Genomic DNA, 8,120 nt, shown 5'->3' with positions numbered 1-8,120 from the left:
AGTCAGGCTTGTGGAAAGACGAGGAAGGCTTGCACTGCGTGGCCCCAGAAGAGGCAGAAATAGAATCCGTGGGCGGCAACTGCAGGGAGGAATGCTGGGGTCAATATAAAGATTCTTTCAACCACTAGGGTTGTCTATCCACGTAATGGGGTGTCAGGAGGCGGTGGGCAACTTGTAGGTGTGCACACAGGGGCTGGGTTCATTTAACAAACGGACCGCTGGCTGTGCACCAGACACTATACTAGGATTTACTAAATTATAGGTATAGCGTTGAGCACAATGGCTGCCAGTTAGTGTTGTCCAAGTTATTATGAGCACTAGTGAAGAAATGATCACCGACCTCTTGAACTTAATTCTCAAATGCAGAAGGTAGATATTAATCAGCTATCATATCTAAATAAATACGTAGCTAAAATTACGGTGAGCTCACCGTTAACTATTTTGAAGAGAACAAAGCGAAGATCTTTGGGGCAAAGTGAATGGAAGAGGAAGGGCAAGGCCTGTATGGTCTCAACTGGGGCGAGCCAGGGCAGAGAAGCTTGCTCTTTAGGCAAATGGAAGATGTCCAGTTTCTGATGCCTGTTGTGTCAAAGGTAGAACTGTGTAAAAGAAGTTAGACATGGTATTCTGCACTGAGTAGGCCTCAATTAAAGTGTTTTAAGTTTTATGCAAAAGCAAGCTATTGAGGGGAAAGGATAAGAGTTGATTTGATACCCTTTTTTAAAAAAAGTATGTGAGTTACTATATGGAGCATATATAAACATCTGAGTGGTAGCCAGAAGATTGGTTAAGACTTGTACTGAAGAAATGGTAATAGAGAGAAATGGATTTGAAATACATTTTTGAGGTTGAGTCATTTGGCTTGATGTGGGAAATGAGGGAGAATCCCAATTTCTGGCTTAAGCTAGTGACTGGGCCCAAAGAGGTGTTGTTTACTGAAATGGTAACTACTGAAAGGAGAGCATTTAAAGGTGGGAGATGAAGAATTCCATCTTAAACTAAATTTAAGATGTCTGTGTGATCCAAAAGAAGCCATCAAAAAGATGGCACAGAAACCTAACCTGAAGCTTTGAAAAAGAAGTTACTGCACCAGGACTGGACATTTGGTAGTGGCCCTGATGAGGTATACGCAGTTGCTGAGGTGAGAAAATGTATTTCTGCAACAGTGTTGTACACAGCTAGCTTAATTAAAAAAAACAAAATCATCACATGGATTAACATGAAGTTACTCACCCCTGAATTCCAGTATTTTGCTATAAGTCATGTAATGATGATCATGTATTCAGCAAACTACAGATATATCTTTATTGCAGCATCAAATTCGACAAATTTTTCACTGAACCCTAACAGGTTACCCTTATTGATAGTCATTACTGGTTAAATATGTCAAAACTTACTCATGTATCTGTGAGAAGGCCTATTGAGTCTTCTATGTAAAGTGTTATCAGTACCATTTTGAAAATTTTTATAAATCAGAGCAAGAAAAATTATGCAGCAGAATCAAGTTTGTAATAGCTGACTCCATGGGATGTGCTCCCATCCTATAGATTTGTCAGTTTTGGGTTCTATATAATGTATTCTGTAACAGTATATCCCATGTTTTATTACTGAATGATGAATTTGCTATTATAATAATTCTGGGTGAGGCCCAAGCTACACATAACTCTCCTTTATAAATGGAAAAGCAAACCTAAATATACCCCCTAAGTTTAAAATCAATCATTTATTTTAAACAAAGACACAAAGCTGAACACACAGATCTAACAGAAAGACCACTGACTTAGGTAAGGGTTAGATCACTACAGGGGTTATATATATTACTACATGGAGCTCAGTAATTTTTCTAGTTATTGATGATTGGCAAAGCTATGGCATGTGTCATCCTTTGAAAAGTATCCCACTGTATGAAGCTGGCAATCTAGACAATGTCTGTCAATAAGCAATTAAAAGCCTGAGTTTCTGGATTTGGATCAGCCAATGTTGGTTGTTTTGACAGTTCCTAAAACAGACAAGTCTTTCAATAGTATAGCAACAGCTTTCTATAAGAGTATACTACCTTTCCCATTTAGTGGTGCAGGCATCACACTATAGGAATTTTGGTTTTATACACAAGTACTTAAACAGAAACATTACTTATAAACTATAGGTGAATCCTTTTTTTCTTGCCTCATCACTCCTGTATCCACCCATCTACTGTCTATTGATTTTCCTTCTTCATTAGAGAGGGCACTTAATCTTTGTATCCTAATGAGATTGTTATTTATTGGTAGCTGAACAAGTAAACATACTACACCTTAACTATCTTGCTTTATAGAAAAGTGAGATTCAGAGTGATTTATTCAGGGTCACGTAGTAGAGTCTGTCATACTTGTTGATCAGGAACTGAACTCTTCTTGTATTTGGGGATTCCCAGTCTAATGAGCATATCAGAAATCAGAGTAACACAGAGATTGAAGTCCCAGATCACATGACCTCAACTCTACAAATTAAATTATCCCCACATTTTGTACTGGGGGCCAGAGTTAAAGAAATTCTTTTTAATGATCATGTCAAGTGCAGCAAATGAAGTTCTTAGGTCACACTGGCTGTCCTGACAGTGGCAGGGTTCAGAGTGCTGTACCTGTGACTTTGGTCAAGTAAATAGCATATCTGAGCCTCAGCAGAGATGATGTCCTCACTGCACCACTTGTGTAGAGTAACCAGGGGACAAATGGTGATATTCCAATTGCCTGATTTCCAAAACTGGTTATATAGGCTCCAAGTGATACTGAACAACTAGAATCCTTTTAATTTATTTTTCTCCCTAAGTCAACCAAAATTGGATTTTGGTATTTGCAACTAAAATATGACTCATCTAATCAGAGAATAGAGCTGAAGCTGTAAGCCATTAGTGCTCAGTATAAACACTAACTCTAGTGCTCCTCCCGAACAGATCAGATTTCTACTTTCCAGCAGATTACATACTGATAAATCACCTGTTGTTCACCAAATTTATACTTTATCAGCTGATTAATAAACATTTCAAGCGCCTTTTGGTGAGGCAGATGCCAGCAGCACATATAATTTTAAATGCAGCAGAATCATTGTCTATACAATGACAATGGTTGATGTAATAGTAACTTTTATCCTGTATAGATATAAGCATAAAATGAAAATATTATTGCCAATGGGACTGAGAAAGAGAAAAATTATCAAACACACTTAAGCAGGTCTTCAGCATGAGTAGAACACTTATTGGAATCAAGGCAGGTGTGTTTAATTTAGGAAGAAAAGCAAATTTAAGGATATTTCCTAACACTGAAAATATCTCACCAGGTATTGTTTAAACACAAAATGAACAAGTGAATTTGTAAAGTTGTTACCTCAGTAACAAGTCTACTCAATTTATATATATATATATATATATATATATATATATATATATATATATATATATGATTTCCATAGTTTGGTGAACTTGAATAAAGTAGGAAAATGAAATAGGAAACCTGTAGTAGTGGGTGCATGTGAGTCAGCAATAACTATTCAATCTACTCTATTGATGTCCATGTGTAGAGGAAAGGAAAGACCTGGGGATTTTGGAACATACTATCATAAAGCTGATTTACAATTGGTTAGGTGAAATAAAACCACTCAGGTGGGTCTTATGTAGTTGATGGTTGGAATTGCAATATATATACTAGCCAGCAGAGGTCAGAATAGTATCTCTTAAAACTCAAGTATGAAAATTCTGAATTAAGGACCAACTTTCAAAAGAAAAATGATAGGCTCAGTTGTGGATCTGCTCAGCTGAATGTTTCTGTGAGATGGAGTTGTTGCATGGACATCTTGGTATATTAGCTTGAGATAAACACTGGGAGTTCCCTCTGGACAGATGATAAATTAGAACCATGGTTATTTCTGAGAAAGTAGAGATAATCCTAGATTGGCATGTGGTTCAAGAACCAATCTCTCACACACACACACCGAATGATCATATAGTAAGTGAATAATCAAGTTTATAAACAGTGGCGGGACAGGTAAAGGATTTACCCGAGTTATGCAGAGGATTAGTCTGTATTAACAGGAAGAGGAGGAAGATATACTATAAAAATAGCCTTCTATTGCTGTAGCAACAAATTAGTACCAACTTTGTGGCTTAAAACAACACAAACTTATCTTACAGTCTTGGAGTCAGAAGTTTAAAATGGGCCTTATTTAAGGCACTAAATTCGGGGATCAGCATACATTTTCCTTCCAGAGACTCAGGGAGAATCCATGCCTCCCCTTTACCAGATTCTGAAACAAAGGGACTGTCCACATTCTGTGGCTTGTAGCCACTTCAATTTCATTTTCTATTGTGACATGTTCATGGTCTCTGAACCTTCTTCCTTTCTCCTTCTTACAACAATCTTTGTGACTATTTGGACCTACTCAAATAGTTTAATTCCATACTTGTCTTCCTTGAGTCATTTTTTCCCTTTGTACACTCATCTGAATTAACTTGTATTTTTATTTATCCCCTTGACCTCTTGGTCAAAGCTAATTCTCACATGCATCCAGTGTTGTTTTAAGTAGGAAACTCAACTCCCCACCTTGATCATTGACACCTTGATCAATGCCTGACCCTCCCTTCTCTACCTTCCCCCCCAAGATAACCCAACTAATCCTTCAGTTCTTTGATGTAATTTCAGAAATGCAGTCTTTGATCATTCAGCAAGAGTAAAGGTTAGGTCATATTTTGTTAATTCATTCATATGGTATTCTACAAGGGATTACAGACCTCAAATAATAAACAACTGTGATTTGGTGGGCACTAACAATGCCAAAATCTGGCCTGTATTTTGGTGCAGATGCCCTGCGGGTGCCACCTATTCCTGTATATAAAATTTTATTGGAAGAGTCATACTCATTCATTTATGTATTGTACATGGCTATTTTCACAATGCAACCACAGAGCTGATGGAAACAACAGAACCCACAAAGCCTTAAGTATGTGCCATCTGACACTGAACAGAAAGTCTGCCAACTCTGCTTTCGGTGGCTTTGATGGCCTAAGCTATATGCAGAATTTACTGAGTGATCAAGTTACAGCAAAATCAGTGTAAAATGTCTAGCTGATTTCCTTTCTATACTGTCTATAACACTCTCTGGTTTCTGGATCATATAGCGACAAGCTCAATTCAAAGGAGGAAGTTCAGATTTCTGTACTTGTTCTTTATTCCAAATCTATGCCCAAGATTGCTCATCTGTAAATCATGGAACACAATTGGAATACTAACTTATTTAATAGAAGAACTACAAAGAGCAATGACAAAAGAGCTTACAAATGAAATGTAGCTGCAAAAAAATGAAATTAGATCACTATCTCTCACCATATACAAAAACCAATTTGAAGTGGATTAAAGACCTAGACATAAGAACAGAAGCCATAAAATACCTGGAAGCAAAAGATGGGTCAAACACTACATGACATACACTTCAGCGACATCTTTAAAGATAGAGCACCCAGTGCAATGATAGTGAAGGCAAGGATAAATAGATGGGACTACATCAAGTTAAAGAGCTTCTGTACAGCAAAAGAGACATTACAAAAAACAGACATCCCACTGAGTGGGAAAAAATTTTCTCACACAAAATTAGCAATAAAGGATTGACCACAAAAATTTATGGAACTGATGAAATTCAACAAAAATAACCTCATCCAAAAATGGGCAGAAGAGCTAAAGACACTTCTCCAAAGAAGAAATGCAGATGGCCAAGAAGCATATGAAAAAATGTTCAACATCACTTGTAATAAGGGAGATGCAAGTTAAAACCACAATGAGATACCACCTCACCCCAGTGAGAATGGCACACCTTCAAACAACTAGCAACAACAAATGTTGGCGAGGATGTGGAGAAAAAGGAACTCTCCTGCACTGCCGGTGGGAATGCAAACTAGTACAACCACTATGGAAAACTGTTTGGAGGTTCCTCAAACTGCTAAACATAGAGCTTCCCTACGACCCCGCAATCCCACTCTTAGGTATCTACCCAAAAGACACAAAAACACTGATTCAAAAAGATACCTGCACCCCCCTGTTTACTGCTGCTTTAATCACAAATGGAAAGACATGGAAACAGCCCAATGCCCAAAAATGGATGACTGGATTAAAAAGATGTGGTACATATACACAATGGAATATTACTCAGCAACCAAAAAAAACAAAAAAAACAAAAAACACATGATTTTTGCAGCAACATGGATGGAGCTGGAAAAGATCATGTTTAATGAAATAAGCCAGAAAGAAAAGGAAAAATACCGGATGGTTTCTCTCACAGCAGGAATATAACGGAACAGGAGAGAAAATAATGATAATGATCAACAACCACATACCAGAAACATTTTGGGGGGGGAGTGGGGAATGGGATCAAAAAACAGTGGGGGGAGGGAAATGCACTGGACTATGGTAATGGCACATGGGTGATTTGGTGATGGGAAACCCTAATGGATTGCAACTGAGATGGAAAAATGCACAAAAATATGTAAAAGTAAATTATTATAAAATTTTTAAAAATGAAATGTAGCCTTCGTATCAGCAAGAGTAATAATTTAGGAGCAAAACTCCTATTTAGGTCATATCCTTCTACCTGTTGTGAGAATTATTATTTCCATGTGCTCCTGATTGTCCCCATTTTCTTTCTATGATCCATTTCAAGAGTTTACAACCTCAATTTGCTGTTTCTTTGCTATTCCACATTAATATTCAAACCAATCTGTCTATGTATAAATCTACTTTCTCCTGTTTCTCACTTTCAGAACTATTTGTTACAAGTATTAGACACCCTCCCCACTTCCCATCACTGAAGAATTTATGGCCTGAATTTTTAAGTCAACTGTGAAAAATCAAACCATCACTTTTTCTTATCCTAGTCTGAACACACACTGGAATCCAGGGTAATGATAACACATCTTCTCCCTCCTCCAAGAAAAGTATTTAAGGAGGGGGGCATACAAAAAAATAAGTATTAAGTCTCTAGTCCTGACCATTTGCTATTCATTTGCCACTGAAACTTCCAGTCTCAAATTTCTATTCTGTAAAATGCCATTAATATTAACTGGTTATGACTGTTCTTAGATAATGAATTTAAGCACTGGTAATTTTGAAATCTGTATGCAATTAAAGGTCAATCATGCTATCCCACAACATCTGGAAATACAAATGAAACCGAGTAAGACAGTGAAGGCCAGCACAAGCCACTTCCAAGCACCTTATACCAAAGACTGCTCTACTTGCATTCTTACAACACTTTGAAGTATATAGATATTTCCATTATTTGAAGTTTACAGGTGTCAAAAATAAAGTTAAGAGGTTCAGCTGCTGGGTGTCATCCATCTCATCAGTGTTAGAGACCCTATTACTCAAAATCAGTCTGCCTTTAAGAGTCAGTGTTTATGACTATGGTGCCATAAATCACTAATGTAAAACACAACTTTACAGGGTTAAAATAACTGTTGTCGGGCCCTCCCTGGTGGCTCAGCAGGTTAAAGCACAGCACTAAGAAGCTTACGCCACACTTCCGCATGAATTCGATCCCCACCTGCCACTGGAGGTGATCCACATGGCAGCAGACCTCTCCTGACCTGCCCGCTGCTCCCCTCAGCAGTGTACTTTGTCAATCCGCCTGTTCTGCTCCCTATTCTGTCCCTGGTGAATCCTTTCACCCTCCACATCTCTGGCCTGTACCCCAGTTCTGTATGAACAAATAAATCTTTAAAAAAAAAAAAAAAAACCTGTTGTCTGGGTAAAGAGAGTAGGTATACCACATGATCCTTCTTAAAATTTCATTAAATGACAGCAAAGATTTTTATGGTCTAAATGTGAAAGGATGGAAAATAAGGAGAGAACAGTAACAAAAAGTAGGAAGATGGAAAGCAGATAGACAAGCAGTAACAGTAGACCTGAGAATGCATTCCGAGTCAGTAATCAGATAGTTACACACAGGACACAAGGTATAGAAACAAGATCCAATATGGGAGAAGAGAAAAAGCAATTCCCAGCATAATGGAGGGCCCAGAATACAGTCACACATCAGGCATTAAAGACTCTCAATCCAGACTTGGGGTAGGGCAGACAGCTGAAAGATGAAGCAGTACT

This window comes from Condylura cristata, unplaced genomic scaffold (genome assembly GCF_000260355.1).
Source record: "Condylura cristata isolate star-nosed mole 26May11 unplaced genomic scaffold, ConCri1.0 scaffold00006, whole genome shotgun sequence".
In the NCBI taxonomy this organism is placed as follows: domain Eukaryota; kingdom Metazoa; phylum Chordata; class Mammalia; order Eulipotyphla; family Talpidae; genus Condylura; species Condylura cristata.
Note: the sequence above shows the minus strand (reverse complement) of the source record.